General features: G+C 41.4%; 1 protein-coding gene across 18 annotated transcripts in view; it reads left to right on the forward strand.

Annotated features, from left to right (window-relative positions):
* ZBTB20 (zinc finger and BTB domain containing 20) overlaps positions 1–26,453 on the forward strand; it is a 455,562-nt gene that overhangs the window by 351,196 nt on the left and 77,913 nt on the right. The window contains exon 9 of one of the 18 annotated variants that reach the window (XM_085237510.1): positions 14,522–14,662. The exons of 16 other annotated variants lie outside the window; for them this stretch is intronic. The gene's annotated coding sequence lies outside the window, so the exon portion shown is untranslated. Of the gene's footprint in view, positions 1–6,300; positions 6,502–14,521; positions 14,663–26,453 lie in introns of those variants that run through there. One more of the 18 variants, XM_085237545.1, reaches the window with a different exon arrangement.

Below are 26,453 nucleotides of genomic sequence, written 5' to 3' on the forward strand. Positions count from 1 at the left end.
AAGGGTCTCCCAACTCAGGGAAATGGATTGCAGAAATGTCAAGGGCAAAATGAGAGTTCGTTGCCCTGTAGCAATTCTCTGTTTCTCTAAGGTCAGAGAGAAATATCAGAAGAAGAATATAAAAGAGGCTCTGTTGATTTGTGCTACAAGCTATACCGGATTGTGAATAGCTCAAGCCCATAAGAGGTGTTGTATTGGCCAAAATGATATTACTGAGACTTCTGGGACAGTTTCTTCAGTGTGGCCACACCCTCATCAAAAGGAAGTGAAAGTCACATCTATGGCTCCTTCTTTTCTTTTTATTAGAGCATGTTATTAGGGCATTGACACACACACACACCCCAGTAAAAACAGAAGGGGAGGCAGTGAGCTGGAAGGAAGAGGAAGAGTTTGAGACTTGCCCAAGAAAGCAAGCCATTTCAAAGTAGGCATGGTATGCTGAAACCAGGAGGATTGTTTATAAAACTAACGATAAACTGTGTTCCAAGACAATTAGGAGCAAACAGACAGGAAAAATGAGTGATGAACTACTCTTGATTTCTTCCTGAGCTGGTTTTGTTCCAGTCACCTTGCAAGCAGCAGCTGTCAGTGGTGAGAAGGAGATGGCAGTCAGCCCTATTAGGGTCTTCTTTTCTCATATCCCCAGGATATGATGGACAATCCTCTCTGCTACAGAAAAGAGACAGAACACTACACTCTCCTCTAACCCTTTAGCTTCCCCCTTCTCTCATATCAAAGTCTAAGAAAGAAAATGGTATACACAGAGTAGGGACCCTTGCAGCTGGGAATATGTTCCAGAAACCGCCAAGGGGATTGGGGAGAGAGCATGTAGGAAGTCATGCCAAGGCAGAGCTGGTTGAGAGAAAATGTTGGGTTGTTTCAGAAAAAAACTGATTGTTGGACAGAAAAGTCAGAGTCAGAGTGAGATCAGTATTCCCCTACTGAAGTTGGAGTTGTTGGCAATATTGATTTCATAGTGTCATTCTGAGAGAGAGCAAGAAAAGTTATAAAAAGAAGGACCAGTGTAGTTTTAGAAATCGGTCTTGTGACTTTGGTGGGATTCTCATAATTTTGGCATGCTGAGGCTGTCCTAAGACTGCTAACAATACTGTTGTACTTTCAAAGTTTTTGTCCTGTATGAGGAATACAAAAATAATTAATATTTCTACTTAGTACTGAGCCTATGGAAAACCTTCCTGTCTTCCTACGTAAGGAAGGGAGAAAATTAAGCCACCTAGCACCCCGAAATTCTCCTCTCAGAAAATCACAGAATAGAATACAACCAAACAGAACAACATAGAGTGAATCGAATATAACAAGCAGTGCTTTTGATTTTGGAGCAGAGATACAGTCTGGTAACAGCATGGATGACAGAGGATGGTAGAGTGAGATTGAGAGCTAATGTCTTCATTGTTTAAAAGTTTTCTGAGGCCTTACAATCAAAAGCCATAGAATCATATAGAAAACATGTTTCCTGCAAAAGCCACTTCTTTATTTATCTGTTTTTTAAGTAGTGACGGGTTCTCCTTCATTCATTAAGAAAATGCATGTATTCCTTTCCAGCTTGTTGTAGCTGAAGAAAGGTGGGAGGGAGTCTTGCTCTTCTCCTGTCTCCTTAGCCAGATGTTTTATGGAGCTACCCTAGGCTGCACTGTTGCTTTTCCAGTGAAGGCAGATTGCACTGGTGCCTGTCAGAGCATGGCTCACTTTTCAGCGTCTTACTGCTGGTGGTAATGTGCAAAAAAGAACAACAATGTCTCTCTCAGCCCAATTTGCAGTATTTAAATTTCTAATTCCACAAAGTAGAGCATTATATTTGTTTCGTCTAAAAGATAAAAAATATGGAGCGTCTCTGATGTTCCCCTTATACTTCCTTCTTGTTATCAACTCTCTGAAGGGAAGTGCCTTTGGAGCTGCCTGGTGTCAGTGCTAGGTGCTTTAGGAGCCTGTCTTGGACATTTGGCAGAGTTTTAATACACAACTCTGGTAATCAACACAACAGGGAATAGGCTTGCTTTTTTTCTCCCTGAAAAATCAAATTGCGTACAAGACAGAAATGAACGATGCTGCAAAGCAGGGCAGCTTTCTCATTTTAGCATACAAAGCTATCTAACATACCCAGAATATCTTCCCATGAGCAAGGATGAGACTTCTGTAACAAGTGGACTTTTCATCTTTTTTTTTCTGATTGTATGGGTTGATAATCGTATATTCACCCTCTCCAACATGCTGTGCTGGTTTACATCTCTAAACAAAAAGAAGAGACAGATGCTTGTGGGGATAAGCCACTAAAACTAAAGGAATACATTTAAGCAACTTATCCTGAGATTACATAGTTACACCCTCTTTTCAGGTAGATGGAGCTCTTCACTATTCTTCATTACAGAGCACTTCATTCTCTGCAGAGCCAAATTCTCCTCTGTGCCACCCAGATCTCTTGATTTCCCATTAACGTCAGCTCATGTCAGCTGAGTTGCACAGCGGAGTGTTTCATATACATTAAAGGAATGAGGGCTGTGTCATTTCCAGGTCCTTCCCTGTCTACTGCTGTTCTGTGTCCTCCTTTTGGCTGCCGTTGTGTAATACAAGTAGAAGTCAGAAAGCGAGGAGCTGTTCTGGTGGCTTTGCCTTTCATAAATCCTGCCATTTGCCAGTGGCAAATGCATTTTACAGTTCTCATATTTAAACATCTATTCCAATTCTATTGCCATATTGCCTTCCTACAGGCTGAGTATCGTGCAGGAGAGAGTGAAAGCTTGCTGCAGTGCTGATTGCCTTTCCCAAAGGAAACAGCAAACTTTATTCAACTGGTCGGATCAAGCTTTCAATTCTCACTTCTTTGGTGGAACCTTCTTGATATATGCAGTGATTTTTATGAAGGGTAGTAAGCTAGGGGTGCACTGCAAAGAGAGAAATCATCATCGTGGGCATTAATGTAAAACTGTAATGAAATCTCAGGAGGGGAAGATGTTGTGCATTTCTGGAGCTGCTCTTGGCCTTTTGCATTTAGATTCCAGATCGGTGCTTGAAATGCTGGCAGAAATCAGGAGGTCTTTGACTTGCATACCTTCTGGTAGGAGGGGACCTTCTAAGAGAAGAACTTAGCAGCAGCACTTTCTACGTTAAATGCTACAGGAGATTTGGGGATCAGTGTACCAGGAAGACATGCTAATAAAATATGTGCCACATAGTAGAAACTCACCTGGGTGAAATGCTGCTCCTTCTGATATCAATGGAAATTTCCTTTTGACCAGGGGTTGCTATGGCAGCAAGCACTGGAAATGAGAACAAGGACATTTTGATATGTCTACACTGTGGATTGCAAATTATGATACCCGAATTAGTTTTAAACAGTCTTGCAAGAAGTGGTCTAGTTAAGGCAGCCTGGAACGTCACATGGCCTCATTTACCGCTAAGCAGCATGCTGTGCCACACTCAGTGTCCAACCTGCCTGGGGCGGAGGAGAGGCAAAGACGTATTTGAGGGAACTCTCATTCTTGTGCAATGGGATGAGGAACAGACTGTGACAAGGAGCAGTGTAGGAAAGAAGAAAACAGGAGGAACATATGTCCAGGGAGTCACCTGAATGGAGGGAATGGAAGCAAGATGGCGGTGTTAGAAGTACCAGTACACTTCCCTTGGTTCCATGGCATTCAGTGTAGGGCTGCTGAATCTCAGCATTTCCATTATCAGGCAAGTACTCTCCAAACTATGGAGGAAGTGTCACTGCTGGTTGCTGCTTGCTTACCAGCAGGTTTATCTGGCAAATCTCTGTATTAGAGCTCTGCAGGTGCTCCTGCTCCACAGAATGGCATTCTGCTTTCAAGTTTGTTTTAAGAGAATGCCCTGAGAAATTATAGTGAAAACACATTACCGTAACATTAATGTTCCTAATGTCAAGCACTTAAAAGTTAGGAAATGCCACAGTTAATGTTGCCTGCACAACCTTACTGAGGGCCCCTTGTACCATTACTGTAGCATGTAATTACATGGATGTACACTATTTCTTGCAGTGAACTCCTGCATCAGGTGGTCACAGCATCTTTCGTTAGAAACACAGCCCAGGGCTGTTTTGCACCCTGATGGATTATTAGTCTGGTACTGACCCAGAGAAGATAAAACTACCTGTCTGTGTCACAGTGCTCTGCAAAATCTCCTAGTCTGGAAGGTGGTTGAGGCCTTTGATGGCACTGTGTTCCTCTGAAATATGCTTTAGTGGTGCTTTTGGTAGTGCCCTTCCTCTCATAATCCTGCTAAAGTACTGCACATTTTGGGTGGCAGCAATTCATATTTTGGAGAGACAACTCGTAAGTAGCATTTAACAGACCTCAATGAGTCCAGTGTCCCATTTGTGTACGCAACATATTTCTCTTCTGCCAAACCCAGTTATTTCTTCCTCCTGTCTCTGCTGTGCAACCCAGGACACTGCATTTTAAATGGAAGACAGTTGCAGGAACACACTTTTTCCTGCATGAGAGTCTGAGAGAAGGGATTAATAATTTTGATGTCCCCTGTCAGCTCTCCATGGACAGTGAAATACATAAAAACTGCTGCTAACTATGCCTGGAGATGTGCATAGAAGAGACGGCTGAATTAATATAGAGAAGTTGCTAAGGCTTCTGTGTGGTTTTTTTTTCTATCTTTTTTTAAGCAGCTGTACCCAAAATGTGAAGTGAGAGGGAATCCCTGAGCTCTCCTGAAGACCAGCAGTCAGGCGAGCTTTACACTCCTTCCCTACTTTCTTCTCAGATTTAGAGCAATGCTTGCAGGTTAGCCAAGCCCATTTCAAACTTTATATACAGCTCATAGAGCTGATTGTGAATTTCTGGATTAGTGCTGTGGCAGTACAGTGGATGTGTACACATAGGGAAGATGCCTGTGTCTCACAATAAATTCACCCCTTTGCTGTCCTTTTAGAGAAGGGTATGCATGTACCCCAAAGCTCTGAGCAAGTCCCCAGCCCCTGACAAGGGACAGCTCTTGGGGAGTGAGGGGACAGCGCTCAGCAGGTTGCATTAAGCTGCAATTCACCGTGCTGGATAATGCTACTCTCCACTGCCTGCTGTGGGGCAGGGGCTGCCCAGCCGCACCTTTCAAGGGGACCTGTGAAAGTGCCATAGGCTAAACCAGGCTCTTCAGGCTGGACAGGGCTCTGGGCAACCTGACCTATCTGTGGGTGTTTCTGTTCATTGCAGGGAGTTGGACTAGATGACCTTTAAGGGTCTCTTCCAAACTCAAACAATTGCACGATTCTATTCTACGTTTCCAGGTACCCCCTGCCTGGCACGCAGCTCTGCTGTGTTTGTTGCCAGGATTAGTTCATTCGAGCTGCATTTCAGTTCACAACCTGGGGCAGAATGAATAGATTGCTTTGCCACCTATTTTTAGGTAGAGCTTTTTTTTCATCCCTGGTGCCTGGGACTCGTCTATCCTAATAGCTGGCAGTGCCTTTTTACAGCATCCCCATGCGGATCCAGCAAACACTCGATTTGCCGGTGTGTATGTAGACACATCCGTAGCACAGATACGCTCTCAGATCTCGTGTAGTTCCAGAATAAGAAATTGTCACTGATTCACCAGGAGAATGTGGCTGAGCAGCCCCACACTCCTGCAGTATGGGACCGGGGACGGTGGGGACCCAAACCCCTTCCCACCCAGGACGGGTGGCCGTGGGGTTCCAGGACTGCTTCGGTGGAACCTCCGGTGGCACAGCAAAGGGCAAGGGAAGGGACCGTCCGGCTTTTGGGAGAGGGCCCCCCGTGCAACGGTGTCTGACTCGGTACTTTTTGTTTGGTGGTAAGTTTTAATAGTTATCCTTGGAGGATTTTCCAGGCGAGCTTATCTGAATACACCAACAGTCTTTTTTGTAATATTCGCATTTCCCCTTTGGTTCAGCCGAGCCCACTGACAGATCATTCAAATTCAATTGTTTTATGTCTAAGCCGAACAGCTAATTAAAGTAGGGATGATTAACCTGACTGGCAGTGTCGCTCTCCCTCCCTCCCTCCTCCCTCCCTCCCTCCTGTTCCAATCAGTCTTTTTCTCACACTCTCTCCCTCTCTCTCCCTCTCTCTGTCTTTTGCTCTACTGTTTTTTTTCCTCCCTCCTAAACGTGGTCTGCTTGCTGATGGCAGAATGGCACTCGGAGATTTGTGCATTGTGTCTGGTTTCCTACGGGCAGGCTGACCCAGTGCCTCTAGGGACTTATCAATAGACCACTCAGAAGAGACAGAGACAGGAGAAAGGAGGAGGGGTGGGGGGGTGGGGGGGAGAGAAAGAGAGAGAGAAAGAGGGAGAGAGAGAGAATCAATATCAAGAATAGAAGGAGCTCCGAAGCCATTTTTTTTTTTTTTTTTTTAAAGAAGTATCAGGACTTGGGAAGAGGGTGACAAAGAAGGTTTTTCAAAGAGGCAGTGGAGGAGGTTCTAATAAATTTGGAAGGAAACAGTTCCCTGTCTTGGGAAAAAAGGAGAACTCCTGGCTGATTAGCATTCACACCAGGTATGAGATGTTCCCTACCCCTTATCACTGTCGCAACCGAGATGGGAAAAGCTTTTTTTTTTTTTCCTTTTTTTCTTTTTCCTTTTTTTTTTCTTTTTCTTTTTCTTTTCTTTTTTTTTCTTTCTCTTTTTATTTTTTTATTTCTTTTTTTACCCCCATCTCTGCTCTTTAAGGAGCTGGAGCGAGCGTGTATTTTGGTATGTCTGTCGCTGGTGGCAGGGGGAGAGGAGCTGTGGGCATTGGTGTGCCGGGAGCAGAGAATGGAAGCAGGGCAGCGGGGAGGGGGCGCGGAGCGCGGCGCGGAGGCTCCTCTTTGTGCACCCCCGGGGGCTGCCCAAGTTCATTGCCAGCAGGTGGATTTAGGCAGGGAGTTACTTAACGCTTGACCGCCAGTTTTGAAAAAAAAAAAGAAAAAAAAAAAAGAAAGAAAGAAAGAAAGAGAAAAAGAAAAAAAAAAAAAGACCTGCTTCCTATGTCTATTAAAGGAAGCTCCAATTTTTTCCCTCTCTCTCTCCTCTCTCTCCGCTTCCCTCTCTTCCTAACCAGACAGCGGGAGGGTTCCTGGCTCCCAGCCAGCCCAAAAGCCTCTAAGTGTTTTGCACTTGTTTCAGGGAGCCCGGGGTTTTTTCAGCATTTTCACTAGAGAACAAAGAGTTCTTTACAAAGGAAGGGGGAGAGCGAGCTTAATGCCGGAGATATGTTTTTCTATTTTTATTAGGGTGTTTTTTGTGTTGGTTTTTTTTTTTTTTCCCCTCCTAAAGGGGAAGAGGCAAAAGCAAGGCACAGAATGTGTGGCAGCAGCAAAATAGATTGAAAGGAAATACAGTTCCCTTACCTCCAAATTATAATTTGGAATTAATAAGAGCAGGAATGGAAGGGGGACGAGACCAAGTGAGTTTGATATGTCGTTCTTTTCTCCCCTTTTTCACTCTTTCTTTAAATCTGATTGCTGTTTTGCCAACTTACCTAGTCCTTTTTTTTTTTTCTTTTTCTTTCACTGCATAAAAGTTATATCGTGAGCAGTTTCTATTTACTTAAAAAATCAAACAACAAATTCTTATCGTGGAGGGGAAAAAAAAAGAAGAAAATGGGGTGGTTTCAGTGAAACATAAATACATTGGTAGGAACAGAAATCTTTCACTTTCTGTCACTTAGAAAAAAAGTTGGTAATGGCTTGTTGGAGCTGGGATCCTAAAATACAGATGGGGCACCGGCGTCTGTGCCCACGGCCCCAGATTTTCCCTGACCATCTGTCCAGAAGTCACCTCTCATTGGCAGCTCAAATGATCAGTCGGAGCTCAGGGATTTTTTGTTTGTTTGTTTGTTTGTTCCTCCTGGTGGATGGGACCCCCTCTCAGAGATCTCCATTTCTCCTTCTGAGTTGGTTCTCTTGTAGAACCCCAAATTGAGGATTTGGGGACAGACCTCCTGGAGGTCCGAGGGATAAATCTGAGGTATTTTTTTGTTCTTCTGGCTGTGTTTGTCATATATACACTCTTTGTGTATTCGCGTCTGGAAAAGGCATAGATCTTTACCTGCACCATATAGAGAGGAATAATGCATCATGTTTAGGGAGATGGTTAGACTGGAAATTTATTGCATCTGGTATATAACATACATGATATCTTCTTTTTGCTGCTTGCTGTACAATGGGCAGGATGTTTGAGAATATGTACCACTGCAAATCCAGTAGCTGGAGGAAGTGCTGTATTTAGACAAATTCTGCCTTCCCTCCTTTATTGATTTGTATTTTCCTGGCATTGACAAATTACCTATCTCAGAACCGCAATATATATCAGTTGTACAGCAAACAACAGAGGAAACCATGCATTATATCCACACCGTAAGCAGGAGAAGTACACGCTGTATAGAACTAGACAAAATGATGGGAGAGTTACAGTGATCGTTCCTGGATATGGAGCATTATTACTACAATACCTTGATTTTTATATTCATGCTGCGGGCTTCCCTCGGAAGAGATCGCCTGTAAGAGCTAGACAGGTACTGCAGCTGTATCTGTGGCACTGGCTGTGAGCAATGTCTCTGTGTAGTATGAGTGTTTGCTGAGAATTAGTGCCTTTATAGTCTTCATAAGATAAAAGAGGGAAACCGTGTCCTTTGGCTCTGTCTGCACCGCTGTGGGAACACCGCTGTGCTGTAGGGGAAAAAGTCCTGGTGGATGAAGCCCATCCCTTGCAGAAGTGAAATAAAACCAGCCATGACCAGTATGGACTTCGCACGGGCTCCCTGGGCTCTGCTGGACATGGCTGTGGTGGCAGAAGGAGGTAGCCAAATGTCCCAACCCTCAGTACCAGCCCAGTCCCTTCCCAACAGGTGATTGCGGTACTTTGAATTAACGGGGACGGCAGCCTCAAGTCCAAACAGTTTGTGGGCTCAATAGGGTAACGTGAAAGGCTTGGCAGAGCCACCAAAACCTGCTCACTGCTCTGCTGACAAACATAATGAATAGGCGAACTTTTGGCAAATTGCTAATTCCTCTCTTTTATTTGAAATCCTCCTCTTTCCTCCTTCCTCCAGAGAGTTTTCCCAACTCCGGGTGGTTTTCGTGGTCTCAGTGTTTTCACTGACTTCTCTGTCCTGCTCCCTCACTCCTCAAAAGGGGAAAAAAGGAGAAAAAAATCAGAGGAAAAGTAAACAAAAGAGCACTGAAACGAGACTTGGCCTTTGAAGTTTTCCTTAGGATAAGCGGTCTCTATGTTTTACCTCTCCGGATCTTTTTTCTTCCTCTCTTTTTCCCTTTTTTTTTCCAATACAAGATGTTTTTGTGAGCATTTTGTGTCTGAACCATGGAGCTGGTGACAGAGGAGAAAGGGCAGACAGGTCTGAAGTCTGGAGTTATCTCCTCACTCTTGAGCACAAGGCATCTTCCAGCCACTGTCTGTGCTCCCAGAAGTGCAGAGAAAGGCGATCACTGCCTATCAAGGACTCCTCGTGGATCTGACCTGAGAGTCACACATTCACAGTATGGGAGAAAAGAGAGAGAGGGCAAAAAAAAAAAAATTAAAAAGAGGAAAGAAAAGCTCTTTGAGCAGTCACACACTGGCTCTTTCTTCCTGCAGGCAATCCACTCCAGCTCCTGGCGATGTGTCCTGCACTATCAGATATCATATGACTCTTTATTTGGACTCCCGTTAGCAGTATGGGCCTGCAAGGAGTCTGTTTGTTTTCTTTTTCTTTCATTTCCTTCTCCCCAGTTTCCCCCCAGTTTTATGTGTGAGTGTATTCCTTTTATAATCCCTCTTTTTGTGCTGAAACTTTAGAGAAAAGGAAAAAAAAAAGAAAAAAAGCCTTAATTATTTCCAAGGGCTGTTTTTTATCCTCTGCCAAAATTGGAGTTCATTGTTGAGTTGAAAAAACAACGAACACCTTTCTGTTCTATTTCTCTTTTTCTACCTCTTCCCCCTCCCTTCCTCTCACCCCTCTCTGTCCATCCATATGTGCATCCCTCTGGCTTTACTGCTGGAGTTAGAGTGCACCTGTGTCAGTCACAGCAGAGCTGGGACAGCTCTCACTGACCAGCACCATTCGTGTCACTCCTGTAAACTTTTTGCTGTTTGCCTGTTTAATCTGGGCACTTCTACCCACTGACTCTAACAAGCTGCTGGGTAGCGATCCCTTTGTCGGGCTTTCCTGCATTTAGCTGAGCAGCAGTAAGTTAGGGCTGTCAGAAAATTAAATATTGTGCTCCAGGAATGTAGTTCAGACCAGAGGTGTGTATCAGAGCTGCTTCGTGCCTGCTATCCCCAGAAGTTTGCTGTACTGGAGTGCTGGTGCCTCAGAATAGGCTGGGGAGAGCCAGACAGCAGTGAGAGTCGGAGGTGGGCAGCCAAGCAGACAGCAGTGTTTGTGATCCTGAGTCCCTCTTTAGTTCAGTGCGATGACTTCTTCTTTCAGTGTTGGCTTGGGCTAAACACTGCTGGAAAACTTCTTGCCTAAAAATGCAATATCACATCAGCAGAAACAATTAGTTGCTATAAAATATGAAATTAATAAATATGAAAGAAAAGGTCTGTCTCTCCCAAACAGAGGTAATGTTTTGTTTTGGTACTTTCCTATGTGATGTTTTCAGTTCTGTTTTTAAACTAAGGGTTTATTTTGACAATTAGTAAGAACTGATTTTTAAAGGAAAGGGAAGAAATCCTTAAAGACATTTCAAAACAAGTAGGTTCAAAGGGGGAAAATTTTAGATTGTTTGTGAGGAACTCAGAGTGTTTGTTTCAGTTTTGTGCGACCTGAATTGTAATGCACTTTGGCAAGCAAACCGGCAGACGAGCTTTTCACACAACTTTGCTCCCTCTGTGATTCCTGCTGGATTTTTGTGAAGCTCCATGCTTTTCCCGTCTGAGTTTGGTCAGGGCCGAAATCCCGTTGGCTCCGCAGTGACACAGAGAAGCCGATGACACTTCTGCGGGAGGTGTTTTGGTCACAGAGTGCCGTGGACTGGGCTTGGGTCCCCACCCCGCTGTGCTGCACCAGGCTGTGGGGCATGGGTGGCCTGCACATGGCCTGTGCTAATGCTCACCTCAGTGGGGCTGAAGATCTATAAGTTTCAGCATTTCCTCCCCGGTGAATGCTTAGGCCAGCGTACAAAAGCAGTCTTGTATGTTAGACAAATATAAGCTACGGATTTTTTGTTGTGAATCCAGAAACAACTGTATTTCATTCCCAGTGTGCTGAACCACATCTAGGTCTGCCTGCTAGGTGGTGGTGTTTCTTTTCCCTTATCAAGCTGAGGCACCTTCCTACCGAAGCCAAGGCAGGTTTTCCTGAGAAGAAGCTAATTAAAAGCAGAGCTGGAACACTGGGATTTCAGGTGATCCACTCAAACTGGAAACTAGAAACTGCAGTGTCACACTGCAAGGCACAGCGTGTTGGACTTGAGGTATACGTGAGCTGAAATGACTCCTGCATTCCCAAACTTTGTTGTTATAGATCTCCAGTTCTGACAGAAAATTATGAACAGGCTGAAGTATCTCTTATTCGCTCTCAACAGCAGGCCTTTCCTTTTTGCCAGTGATCTGAATAAGAAGTAAGAGAATCCTTGACCACAGGCAATATTTTGAGTCTTCTTGCCTTTTCTTTCTTACTCTGGCAACTTGAAACCAGCTTTCCTTTAGCATCTTGTGCTCAGGCACACTCGTGGTTCAAAGGCAGGAATTAGGGGCTTTTCTGGAAGAAATTTGGTTTTGAAATCAGTGTTACAAATGTTGAAAAACTGCATGCTGTTTGTGCACAACTCATTGTGTTCCCTGGTACTCCACGTACACTCCGGCCATTTGAGCCATTGTACTTGCTGATATTTATTTGTGAGCTTATTCTCAAAGCCACCCATGAATTTGGGCGACTTGACAATCAGCAAGAGCTCAGCATCAAGGCTGAAGCTCAAGGGCAGCAGGCCTGCAAGGCAGAAGGCAGCTCTCAAGCTTATGGCCTTTTTTGCAGCTTTAGTTACAGAAATAATCATTCTTCTCAAACTTTTGGAATTTTGCAGAGAGATTGTTCTATCTCAGAGTTTTTCTAAGCTAAAATCACGATGAAATACATATTTAGCTGCCTTTTTATATAAATACAGTGAAGAGCTGCAGCAACTTGAAAGCCAAGTGCCACAGCTGATGTTTGCGAGCATGGCTCTAGTATGGGCAGAGTAGGCCAGATCCCTTGCTAACGAAGTTTTGTTAGCATAGTTTGGAATCAGTGGAATTGCACCAAAGCTGTACTTTGGCTTGGCTTAATTTCCCTGCTTTCATCTGACTTTTTTTTTTTTTTTTCACAAGCCAGCCCAGTCCGGATCTATTCAGTGCCTGGGAATGTGTTAGCCAAGAGACAAAACAGCTTGTCTGACACACGTCTCTTTAGTGCACCAGTGTGTGGCTCATGGGGCCTCAGACTGGATCACCACCACCAAAATATGTTTTCCTACAGCATAGTAAGTCATCCTGCTGCCTTCCGATGTTAGGGATCCCCGGTCCAGCTCGTGGTGAAAAGGTCTGCTTGCAGAAGGCATTTCACTTTCATTTGACGTTTCATTAGGGAAAAATTCATGTCAATCTGATGTGGCCAGTGTAAGGAACAAATTCAGGTTAATTTTTGCCAGGATGCATGTTTTTATTCTGTGTCTCTATTAGTGTTATTGGAAGATGATATTTCAACCTAAACACCAACTTCAGTGGTTTACCACCAAAAAGCAAATTGAGTTGAAATTCAAAGGTAAAGCTCATGTTATTTTGGAAAATCTGAAGAAAGTCATGGTTATTTTTTTCTTTTATTCTTTTTTTTTTTTTTTTCCCCGTATGTGTTGGACAGTCACAATAAGACAGGAACATTTTCTGATTAACTAATTATTGAAGCCTATTAATTTTTCCACTCTCATTCTATTCTTAATTTTTAATGTTTCTTCATATACAAAATGAAAATTATAAAGATGTGATTTTTTAAAAGAAATTAGACTTACAATTTTTAATCTCATAAAACCTAGGAAATTCCAAGCAATGTTTTTTTGTAACTCTGCCATGTTGTACATGCCTCTCTCCTCTTTTAGACCTTTGTATTGGCCTTCAAAAAATCCTGGGAAAACACTGAAAGTTTGCCTGAGCCAGCTTTCTTGATTGAAACTCTTCTGAACTTCTGGCACTTTTAGGCATCCACATCCAGATTTTGTGATTTGAGCTCATCTCTTTTGAAAATAACAACATGGAATTTCCAGACATTTATTTGTATGAACTTAAAGTTTAAATGAAAATGTATAAATCAGTGTGATTCTGTTTCCACTGAAGATAGCAGAAGCAGAATCCACATCCTTTGGGTGACTGACACTTCCCAAAACATGATTTTTGGCCTTTTTGGTTTTGACCATCTGGAGAGCAATAAGTTACATAGAATATTCTTTATGTAGTCCTTCGAATGAGACACATAAAACTCTTTGACCTGTTAATCTCAACTACATATCCCATAAAGCCTAAAGGGCTAGCGTGAGGAACGATTTTTTTTCCCTCCTCCCAGAAAAGAAGGGTTTTATGATGATTTCTTTGGCTGGAAAATCAGGAAATACCAAGGAAAACGGAGTAGGAAGATGCCAGAATCTTCTTCAGTGAGATCAGCTGTTCTTTTTTTTATGTACTTATCCATCCATCCATCCATCCATTCATATATATATATAAATTAACGCAAAAACTATGTATCTATACCTATATATCTATCTGTCTATCCATCTGTCTGTCTATCTATCCGTGTGTTGTTTTTTGTTGTTGTGTTTTTCTTTCCCTACAACTCCTGTTTACATGAAATTGTCACCACTGTGAAATCTTTGTCTGGAAAGCATGGCAAAAATGGAGCCTTTTAGAGTCTCTACTACCGATATAGTTATAAATTCAACCTATCGTTCATACAAAAAAAAAAAAAAGTTATATAGCAGAATGCAAAAGGAAACATTAATCTTGCAGCCTTTTCGTTTTGTGTTATGTTCATGTCAGACAGTGTAAGATCATTTTGATTCTTGCTTTGGAGGACTTTCATGAAACTCTGTAGAGCTGTACAAAGCAGAGGCAGAGGGTGAGAATCTCTCTTGTTTCTGATCAAAATGAAGTGATGTGCCAACTAATAATGACAGAAACCTGGAGAGCTGTAGGTGTTCCCTTTTGTGGGAGCTATAAAATAGAGATTCAGACCGCTGTTACAGATTGCATAATGTCCTGGCTAAATTTCAATTAAGGTAATTATATTTGGCTTCCCTGAATTCCCTTTGAAGCGTCAGTTGGCCACAGTGATATTCAGCTCCTGGCCTGAACTCTATCACTGTGATGCCGGGCATTGTTACGCTGCTGCCTTGTTCCATTCTGTGCTGAGTGGAGTAACCACCTTGGAATTTGGTTGTAGTAGCGTTAGCAAACACTACTCTTCCATACCTTCATTTGTCTCAAAATGTTTCTTATAAAAGTAATGACTTTAGCCTCTTCTCCTGTGCTGCTTGTTGGTTTTTGTAAGAATTATCTCCATTTTGCAGATGAGGAAACTGAGGCATAGAGATTCTGAGTGACTTTTCTAAGTGCACAAAGCAAGTCAGAGGCAGAGCCAGGAAGATAACCTGGGAATGCTGGATCCCAGTGCCATGTGCTAACAGCTAAGAAATACTACCCCTCTGAATGTAAGTTATTGTTATTAAGATGCGGTTTACCTTTCATGTGAGTTGCCATCTGTTATATTGCCTACTTGCTATTAGTTACGAAAGCTATTCACATTTTAAATTGTTTTGCATTCTCACAGCTACTTAAGTCCGCAATAGACTTTTTGACAACAGCAGCACTTCTCATGTTAAAGCACTGGACAAATATCAACTCATGTTTCTTTAGTAAATTTTTGCAATGTCATAAATGTGCAGTTTAGAATGAATTTAAACAGATTTTGAAAAGTCCACTGTTTTTGCGATGGTTGGTTCCATATCTGTTAATTGTACCATAGTTAAAACATGACTTTCATAGTTATGATGATGAAGATAAATTTCCAAATGGTAATTGAATGTAAATTGAGACATTGATAACTCTGTGTGTCTTGGGCCAGCAGCTCTGTGGCTGCTAAGATCTTTGAAAGATCTTTCTAAGATGTAGTAGAAAAAAAATTATTAATCTTGAGCTCTTATTGGGGATCTGAATGAGCCCAGGAAAACAAGGTCAGTTTAATTGGAGGTAGACTGGAAAAGTCCTGAGTAGAAGCTGGGACAGAGACTAGAGCTGTGAAATGAGAGAAGACTCTTGAAAAGTAAACATTGTTCTGTTTTTCTTTCTGCATATGGATGGACAGTAGTGGAACGCATTTGTTTTGATTAATCACCATTTTCAAGGCAGCCAGGAAGCCCTGGCTTGGGAAGGGAAACCTCAGCAAAAATGGAGAAATATCTTTGTAATTAAAGAGGAAAGTAGTTGCTCCAAACTACTCAACATGTACTAGCAGGTAGGAACAATGTGTGAGAGTGCCTAACAAAGTCAGAGGGAGCTTGGATTGTGATGCCTTTTCATTTCTGAAGATGGTCAAGTAGCAAGGACCTTTGTGATAAGTCTAATCTGTTTCCCTTCCTGTGGTAAAGCCCACTGCATTTATTGAAGCGTATATCTTCCAGTGAGCCGGTGCACATATTTCAGAAAGATAGGTAACCTTAATCTTTAAGTAGAGAATGACCATATTTAAGTCAATTCTTCTAAGCATTTCAACATCCATTTCATTTTTGAATCTGAGTTTGTCTAACTTCAGCCTTGGTCTTATGCATAACAGAGTCGTCTTCTGTCAGAAGTCTTCTTGCTGTACTTGTTATTAGGAAATTCTGCTTGTTGATTGTGAATTTTTGGCAATGACAGTACGGTTTGAATATAGGGGCTACAGAGTAATGGAATTTGAAGGGCAAGGAAGTACAGGTTTCAGAAGAAATGGTGAAACGGAAGAAAAGCTTATGCAGAGGCAATGGTTTTTTTTCACAGTAGGTAGGCAGAAATGCAAGAAACACATAGGTAAACATGAAGACTAGGTTATAAAGAGGAAAACAGGCTAAAATAAGAGTGAGGGTCTTTAAAATGGACACAGAAAATAGCATGAAGAGTGAAGCATCATAGAGATATTAAAGAACAGAAAAGAGAAACAAACATAGTTGGTGATGGTCAGTAAGATCCTGACAGATGGGGAAATAGCAGATTATATGAAGAAAGTAACAAAAAATACTGATAATTCAGTATTTTTGTGCTAGTATGGACTAAGGCTTCTAAGTCAGTCGATGGTTCCCTATCTCACAGGATACCAACGCTCATTATAGCTTTGAAAATGTAATGCTTAATCTTCAGGTTCGTGAGGAGCTGGTATGGTTTTAAAGCATCTGAATGCATTTAAACTCTGTGGAAAAAACCTGGCCAAATTTTCTGCCTAAGAACCCTCTTGTTCAGAATTAAAACTCCGGTGTTCAGAATATAACAAAAGGGAGGCCTAATTAGGTGAGAGAGAGCTCTTTCTACATACATAGTTGGTTTTTGTTGTTTTTTTTGTTGCTGTTGTTGTTGTTGTCGATTTTTTTTTTTTTTTTCCTAATGACAGAAGAACAAAGAGCAGGGTAAAACTTTCTGAGGGTAACTGTGCTTTAGGTTTTCTCAAGTTTACTCTGTCTGAGTCAGCCTCCTCTGCAGTGGGACCTCTCCTCGTGCCAGGAGCTGGAGCACAAGAAGTTGGATCAGTTCCTCACCTCTGCTCCCTTTCGCAGCGCAGCCTTGGACAAGTCGCTTAGCACCCTTGTTCCAAATGGCTCCAAACCACTCCAAAACTAGCTAGTGGTTTCCTGCCTCTGAGCTGCTGAGAAGACTGATTGGATGTAGGCTGAAAAAATGCTACAGAGTCATCAGGTGCAAGCAGCAAGGTTGCATTTATCTTTGATTTTCACTGCAGTCAGTGTAAAGAGTTGCTGCATCTTTACCTCACATTTTGAGTCGTTTCTCTTGTCTTTCTTCATCTGTGAAATAATTCTGATAAAGTTTGCCACTGGTGCTACAAAAGCTCTGTCTTAGAGTGTAACAAATTCACTGCACTTTGAAGATGTCTGTGTTCTCAAACTTTGATAAAATTATATGGCTAAGGTAAAATTCTGCTTGATTTCTATTAAGACAGATATTTATATTTCTAAAGGACTTCGATTTTCTTTTCAAAATATGCCTAGTGCGCCTCGGTCTGAGAAAATGGAATGAGACAAAAGATAGTTTCTAAGTTGCCATTTTTTTCAGGCCAAGCACTGAAATGCTTCCAATCTGCATTGGTCAGATTAGCTTTTAAGAAGATGATATATGCTTTTATTGTACGCTTGAAGATGCAAAAAAAAAAAAAAAAAAAAAAAAAAAAAAAGGCAGTCCTTCAAACTGGCTTTGTATCACTGACCTGTTGCTGGTTTGATGGAAGCACGTGGAAGTAAATTCCATCACACACACTACCTGCTAGAAACACTTATCTGGGTATTGTTGATTGATCGATCACTGAGGGTTGTACTCTGACTGATATCTTTCAAACAAGGCTATCCTTTTGGATTTGTACAAGAAGAGAAAAGCAAAATTTCTCAGAAGGAGAAAAAAAGAAACAAAAAACTGTTGGAAATATGAAAGTAATTTCTAAAGCCATTTCTGCCTGTCACTGGTGTGAGAAGAATTTTCATTCTCTTTAAGGCTGTTTAAAATATACTTTGGGGCTAAAATAACAGAGAAGACGATCCAATCCATTCTTAGTCCTGAAACCACAATGGGTAACAGATCCTTCTTGCCACATCACGTCCAATGAGATAGCTTACTGGAAGAATTGGTCAGAAAACTTCATTAGTGATTGCAAAAAAAGAAAAGTAAGGAAAATGAAAATGTTCTCTTTTCCCTTCCTTTTACTTTTTTTTTTTTTTTCCAAGGCAGAACAACAACAAATAAGTCAACAATGCTTGTATTGTTTAATTAAAGATAACTCAGTTTTTTAGGTTTTCCAATGTCTGTGAAACTTAATTCTTCCTATTTTTTTTTTCATGAGATGAAATACCAGAAAACTGTGAAAGCAGTTAAAATTTTCATTAAAATTTTGCATTTTTAATTTGGTATAAAAGATTATTCTCTCACTTTCTGCTGCCCTCCTGCCTCTCTGTTCCATATTCATGCACAGACTCCTGGCTGGCTCTGAATGACACTTAACCATTCACTCCTTAGAATGAGCAAGTGGCGACTCCATAAATTTGTTGATTAAAGGTGAGATCGTGGTAGGGACCACCCTGGATTCTGGAAATTGCACAGCTCCTTGAAGGTACTCTTTGTGAAGCAAGTAAGGAATATGATAGCATCACTTCTAATCAAAATGAATATCATTGCAGTCAGCAGTAGTTGTCACAAGCTGTATGGGTACATCAGGAATCTGACATTAAAGCTTTCATGTTATAATGTTTCTGTCACCTACTTGATGCACAATTTCTGACCTCTCTGTTTTGGCTTTTTTCCCGCATTAAGACATCCTGGCATGGGTAATAAACCTAAATTTTTTTCATTTCTTTGAGAAGTTAGTTAAGGAGTTACGTGGGTGGTAGCACTAATATATGGCACTAATATTTGGAGTTGTTCCTGTTGAAAGACCAGTGCTACTGGCTTGGTCTGAACTAACACTTTTTTCCCTGTTAAAAGCACACCAAAGCATTAAAAGACAACAGTGGAATTAGGATACTCTGTGATGATGTAATTAAAAATCATCATTTTAAAATAGATGTTACTATTGCTTCCCTGTCCACCTGTAGCACCTTTTAAATTGAGCTGAATGAAATGGCAGAAGCATGAAGGAGGAGAACTAAATGGGCATTATTGAGCAGATGGGTGCATCTGCTTTGTTACTTTCTCACTGTTTCGTATTTGAGCTGTTTATTTTCACTCTCTGGCTGTCAGACATAACATGAATTAGAACTGAAAGACTCTTTCCCTGCAGTAGGACCTAAAGTCAGGAGTCGCCCAGTCTCCCTGGTCACTCTGCCATTTTGTTGTCTTCTGTAGTTTGTCTTGCAAAAAAAAAAGAGTTCTGCAAATTGAGATTGCAGTTGAATTTACTTCCAAGAACTAGCAGATAAAAGAGAGGAAGAAATTTGTCCCAGTGGTATTAGAGGAAACCTTGAGTGATCTGACCCAGTCAACAAATGTCAGGAAACGTTGCCACTTGTGGAAAAGTTAATGCTTCATTATTGCTCATAGACAGATATACCTCCATAAAGCACCTGGAAGTGGTCCACAGACCACGGACAGAATGTCACTAAGGCTAATTTAAAAAAAAAAAATGGGAAGAGAGATCAGATTTTAAGAGATAAATTGATCATCAGCTGGGGTGAGGAAGTAATCTGTCACAGTTGTGTCTCATGTAGAAACCCAGCATGTTATAGGGTCACAGTCCCTTTCATCAGATGTTGACCATTGTGAGGGGAAGGCTATCAGACAGCCTGAACCATTACTTTGATGAGAGGAGCTCACAGCAGAGAAACATTACTTGTGGTGAGACTGAAGGTGAGTGAGGTAACCACAGAGTACACTGTAAGAATGTGGATTGTGGGAAGCACTGCTTATAGGAGGAAGGCAGATGGATTGATATTGGCAGTACCAAGGACTATCTATTCTCTTTCACCTTCCTGGAGTGATGGTGCACCCTGCTGCAAGTAGTAACGGAGGAGAGTTGATACAGATCAGACTCCACCAAAGTAATGGTATTGGCATTGAGAGCAGAAAGTTTTGCAGATTTCTGTGTGTGCACTTGCTACTGGTGTTCCTGGTGGGTGGCTGAATCATCCTGATGGCATTCAACAGGAACCAGCTGCTGAGAATATTAAAATGCAAGCATTTATTCCTCTAGAGAGACAGTAGCATCTGCAAAGTTTTCCTGTCTTGATAGTACAGATAATCCCAGGGAGTATTCTCTAGTAGTTTTTAACTCTCAATTCATTTATGCATTTTCTTTAAAGCCATATGTGCTTTGTGTCTGCTCAGAGAGACAAGTTTAGTCTTAGATCTGAGGCCTCCACAGGTCTCAGACAGGTAGTTTGCAAGCCCTCTGTTCAGGCTGAGGAATCTTATGTGGGAAAAGGAATCCAAGCTTTCTCTCCTTCCTTCACCAACCCTTTTTTCATCCTCTTTTTCTTGGGAAAGATGCCTGATATGGAACAGAGAGAGCATGAGCCCTCTGCCAGGCTGCGGTTCTGTGAGTTGCATATCAGTGTGAGGTTTGGCTTAAAATTCATTGTGGCAGTGATTACAAGAAATGGTAAAAATTGCAAGAAGGCAATTTACTGATATGTTGGATAGGATGTTAAACATGCCCATTACTATTTGTATTTGCTGTCATTAACCCCGTCAGGAGTGGAGAGTACTCAGAACCCGGTCAGGAGCAGGCTTTAAGTCAGACAGCTGTAACACACGAAGTCATAACCAGAACATCTGAGGGAAGGGGAAAAGAAGGCAGTAGCACAGTCTTTTGCTCAACTCCTCACGTCTTTTCTGCTTTCCTTACAACATGTTCTCATGCTAATAGTTTGTGAATTCACATACTAACGATATTCATAGGAAGGGAATGGCAGAGATTCTTCCCGTGACATATGATGTGAGAAAAGGTGCAGGATTGTTTTACAGAGAGAGGGAAATGGAGTTCTTACAAGTGCAGCTGCAGTGTTGGCACAAGGAGAAACAAGCTGTAGCCAGCCAGAGCTGTGTGGCAAAAGCAAGGGTGAGGATTGTGGGTTTGTTTAAAAAGCAGAATAATTTGGTGTGCTCATCAGTGTAGCATTGTATTAAAGTATTTTAGCCTTATCTAAGTAGGCTTGCATAAAATACCCGCCTACCTGCAAGGCAGTGAATAGTTTGGCCCTGTTTTTCCAAGCTGAAGTGTTAGCACGTCTGAGATAAAAGAACAAATTCTCTCTGCACAGCAAACCTCCACTCCAAGGGTCCACCTTTCGTCATCTCCAGTCATCCTCCGAGTCTGGCAGGATATGTCAACAAATCAAGGTTTTGACAGGATCTTACAGACGCAACAAGTGGGACTACAAACACCACTCTTCAGAGTTTATTGATAGCCTCTCTCATGATGTGACAGGCCAAGGAAAGCTGTCGTAGGAGAGGTGACAGCAACAGCAACGTTTTATAGCCGATCTGATTTCTGCTTTGCCTTGGAAAGAGCTGCTGAAACCTCTTAGCAGTGTTAAGACATATAGTTTAATCTCAGTGAAGCATCACAGTGATGATGCATACATCAAAGACTCTGTTGTGCTTTCCCCTTTTTGTGTGAATTATGTTTGCTCATTTGTTTAAAAAAAATAGCATAATGATTTCAATTCTAAGAGGCTTAAGCCCAAAGCTTTGAAAAGTCTTAACAAAGAATGATTTAATGAACTGGCTATTGTGTTTATTGTTATGCTCAGCTACTTAAGTATGTCATAGGCTCTGCAATACAAACAATTAATGGTCAAGCTTCTGAGCTCAAGTGCTAAGGTCTTCTGCTTTTAGAAAAGGAGAAGTAGTATTTGAAGTCTGTTCCCACTTAAGCAGTAGTGCAATAAAACTGCACTGGATTTAGATGTAATGGCTTGGGGTTGGATTTGTTGTTTGTTTGTTGGTACAACAAAATAACATAGAACTAACTCCTGAAAAAACAGCGGCACTAGAAAATTTCAGAAAATAATGATACTCAGCTTTCTTTCACCTCAGCATTTCCTCTAAAGAAAATTTTCTCTGTTAAAATAGTCATAGGGAAAAAAGCAATTCTTCAGCTTTGCCTCAGTGGTGTTGGAGATACAAAGAGTGTTGCACTGGGACAGTTGTCCTCATCAAACTTAGAGAGAGGTCTGATCCATACTGCGTACCATGAGACATCATGTTTTTAGTCCTCAGGGCATCAGGAGGCTCTTAGTCCAGCTCAGCTGACAGCATGAGGTTGGTATGCAACTCAGAAGCAGTAAACTATGTTTCCCAACAACTCTTGGAGAGCTGGGTTCTCTGGTGCAATGAAGGCTATGAGTAATATTAGGAAGATTCCCATTTCTTTAATTCTCTATATTTTGTCATGGGTACTTCGTGATTTTACTACTTATCTGCGCTTCATATTTACTACGAATAATGAGGAGATGGGGCTTAAAGAGAAATAATTATTTTTTAAAGATGTTTATTGTGCTCAAATAGCATGGATCCTCCAGGGCAATACCCCCCATCTAGTCAAAGCAGCCAGCAGAAAGAAGTCTGGACACAGATTCAGCCACTAAGAGTGAAGTCAGACTCAGAGTTATGATAATAAATTCCATCCTGAGAAGAAAGGAAAGTCTGAGGCTGCCAATGGAGCAACTGATTTGGAGCCGTCTGCGGAGCTATGACTTGGTTCTCCCTTTGCCATCCTGTGGCTGAAATAAAACTACGTCTGTGAGTTATTTACCTCTTTGGCCACAGGAAAATAGCAAGCCTGAAATTCCCGCCACTGCTGCCCACATAGCTGCCCTGTTTTAACCTCAGGATACTATGTGACACCTGAGTGGTGAGCTACGCTAATGCTGTGGTTAATACATCGCTTACTCCAAAAGTAATGCCTCCTGTTTATTTCTGTGGAAATTACAACAGATACAAAGAGCACAAGCATTGCTGAATGTCCATGGGTGCCATTTTTCCAGATGGAGAAATTCAGTGATACACCTTTGCTTCATCTGCACTTCCGTGTCATATGGCATTCTGCCAGACTGCCCCTCTGCTGTCACGGCAGCAACATGTATCAGGATATTGGTGGGAAGGTTCAGTCTCTACCATCCCACCAACTGGTTTTGACACTGTGGGCCATCATAATAAAATAGGAGGCATTACTGTCAGAGCGTCCCTCATATCATGGTAGTAGTTACTACTGTGTTATGTTTTGTTAGGAATTCTTTATGCAACTATTTGGGTCAAGTCTTGTGCTTTCTCCACTCCGTTTTGGTCGATGGATGTTTCCTCTGACTGCTGTCTATTCTGTCAGGCAGTTTCTGTGAGTGACAAAACTGAAACCCAAGGCCAAAATAGTTGAGAGTTCAAGTTGCCCATTTGGGGATATTGTTGTATTCTCTCTCTAGTTGGGAAAAGAAAATGTAAATCACAGAGCAAATACAATTGAAGCTGTTTGAAATCTAGCATTTCAGACTGAGGCTGAGAATGCTGTGGAAGTTCAGTAAACTCCTACACGAGGCAAGTGGAAGTGGGTACTGAGAACTGGGGCAAAGTAATGTTTGTCATTAAATGTTGTAGGGAAATCTAAGTTATCCTTCACAGAGGCTTTGCAGAGGGCTGAAGATTCCATGAGACATAGAAGAGTTTTTGGCTTCTTGTAGTCTCCGATGTCCAAGTGCACAGAGCACTGTGAGGAAGAAAGAACAGTAAAAAAGATATCTCTTCTCCCATAATCATTCTGTAAATCTCAGCCACCCAAAGGGTAACTTCTCCATTAGTAGCTTTCACTTCCAGCCACAAGCACTGGAACCACAAAGACAGGCATTCATTCAAAGATGATGAAGACTTCATTATGTTTAGAAAGTTCATCACAACACATTTACTTGTAGACTGTAAAGTAGTTTCACAAATTAAACCTAAACGGTTGTCAAAATAAATGAGCAAAGTGTGCTTTGTGATGCTTTATCCTTTATTTATTTATATTTTGTATTGTCTGTTCAAGTGTTTTCTAATTTGAAAAATTCAGTTGTTTGTGATAGGTCAGCATCCTTGCTACTAGCTTGAGTTAGGAAGATCATATTATTTCTCTGACTAGATACCCTCCTAATAGCAAAAGCATTAGCTGAAAGATTTTTATGTTTGGGCTGGAAGACCATGGTCACTGCAGATTATCCAAAGGATTACTTCAGAAGGGATTATCCTAAATTAGTGCTTTCCCAAACTGCCTGCTCTCTCAAAGGTTGTGTCGCTTCTGTGCTAGACTCTGTGACAAGCCGCATTTCAGTGTTTGCAGGAGGAGAGGTTCCAAAAGAAAGTGACGGAGGTGGCAGAACTGGGTGACATGTGGTAGGCATGTCAGCGAAGGGAACGGCATGCCACGCACCTGCTTTGTGGCTCTGCCGTGCCACAAGTTAACATTTTGATGAGCAATTTCCATTCTGTTGTTTTCTCTCAACACATGGGGTTCAAAAAACAGTTAAAGGAAAACTGTACCCGTTTGCTCACCCCCAAAGCCTGCAATTTCAGAAGTCTGCCAGATTAATTTTCACATATACAGTATTTCAGAGTTGAAGTACATATAGGAGTGCAGTTTATGTTTTGAAATTGTAGTGTGATGGCTAAAGAATAGGTGTGCATTGCTCTAACTTTGTGGAATGCCTCTGATTGATTGTTTATAATTTAAAAAAAGAAAAATCTTTCTTTTCATATAATAAAAACTTTCAGAAGTTTCTCAAGTATGCGTAATAATCATGAATACCAACCCCTACAGAAAGACTTTTTTCTCAACAGTTGCGTACAAAAACTAGAGGAACAACAATCCTTTTGCTGGCTACATTTCTGTAAAGAACCTGCTTTTTATAATCACCATGCTTGAACTAGTCTGCACATTAAACCTGCTCTAGGATGCTATAATATAATATAAGATCAATAGATTTATTGATCTACTGTGCTAAAACATTTCATTTTTGTCTGTGTTGCTCCTTAGCACCCTCTGTGTGAGGGAGGTTGGGGGAATGACTGCAGAATTAGATGGCATTGAGGCGCAATAAATGATGCGGTATCACAAAAATGTGTTGCGTTGGCCATATATTTTAGTCAGAAATAAGCTAGCCCTTTGCTAATTTACCTTGAGAAATAAGTGCCACATGACTGAGGAAGGAATTAGACACATATTTTCTAGTTAAACCTCTGATCTGATACTCATGGAACAGATTTGGTAGCAAATTTTGGCTACTGAAAAGTATCTGGCTACTGGTAGGCCTGTATCTGTGTAATTGGAAAACAGAAGAGATTCTCTCACTTTAATCTGACACTTATCTCCATCCTCCTTAAGGCAGGAGAAAAGCCGAGGGATTTAGCATCTTCCTTCTTTTCTTGCAACATACTGAGACTAACTATGGTTAGAAGCTCTTCTTGATGCATTTTATGGCAGGATGTCCACGCTACTAGAAGCCTTTTGTTGCTGAAGTCTGAAGCATTAAATCATTCAATAACCCCTTATTTTTGTCTTCCAGGAGAGCGTCAGCTTGTAAAAAGTGACATGATCAGCACACAAGTCAGCCTTTGACATGCCCTTTCACCTGCAGGTCATGTTCATGCACTCACTACTAGAGCAGTTTAAAGGTTTTCAGTAACCTTTTAATAGAGGTAATTTCACCGATCCCTTTCAAGGGGTCCACTTGATTATATATCAGTAAGGAGAGATGGTATTTGAGAACAGTTGATACGCTCACAATTTTTGTAAGCAAAGACCTTGACGAGTTCCTCTGCAGTCAATCTCTTTGGGCTAAAATTTCAACCTATTACATGGGGATTTAGCCACTCGTTTCCCATAAACATCAATGGGAGTCATGTGGCTAAATCCCTGTGCAACACATTGAAAATGTATTCCCTTATGTTTAAACTCATTTTGATGCAGATGTTTTCTTCTGCAGGAAACAAGTGAAATGAAGAATCCATTTATTTCTTTTCATTTGTGTCTGCCCCAGATCACCAAACACCTAAATTATCTTCTCTTCTGCCTAGGTACCAGAGTATCCTGTAGGATGTGCTGAATGTATGTATGACACTAAGTTAAGAGGGCAAACTTCAAGACATTAGGACAATGGATGCTAATTTGTATTTATTACCTACTCATGTGTGGGAAGAATTGCACAGATGACAGGCTGTCTCTTCACCCATGAGAACAAGATTTCTAATTTTTCTCAGTTCTCCATCACCTGCTGTGTTACATATTAAAGGAGGGACAACATGTTATTTTGGGGGGATTTAACTAGTGATCTTTGAACTAGTGATGTTTGAATGGAACATCTTTGGTTGATGTGTGCTTACGATACTGTCTTACAAGTTTAATGGATCTGCTGTGATCACAGTACAGAGTTCTGCTTTACAAACTTCCTTATTGATGATGAGGAAGATCTTTTAGGCCAAATATTGGAGGGAGGGGAAGTGAATGGCTATCAGAATGTAGGCACAAATGTGAATATACTATTTCAAAATCATCACGTATGATTTTCAATCATGGCACGTGTGTGCTAAGATGCAATTTTGTGCCTGCAAAGAACTGTGTTCGTAATAAATGGCAGGTGCTTTTAAAGCATTTAAATATTGCATTTTCTATTTCCACCTGCACACCAGGTAACTGGGTATTAATATGCTCCTAGTTGAGCCCATGATTCATTGCAGGTGCAGTGCTCTGGAAATCAAGGATTGCATTGAGGTCCTGATGAAAATCATGCCCTC

The sequence above is a fragment of the Meleagris gallopavo genome, chromosome 1 (assembly GCF_905368555.1).
Source record: "Meleagris gallopavo chromosome 1, MGAL_WU_HG_1.1, whole genome shotgun sequence".
Classification (NCBI taxonomy): domain Eukaryota; kingdom Metazoa; phylum Chordata; class Aves; order Galliformes; family Phasianidae; genus Meleagris; species Meleagris gallopavo.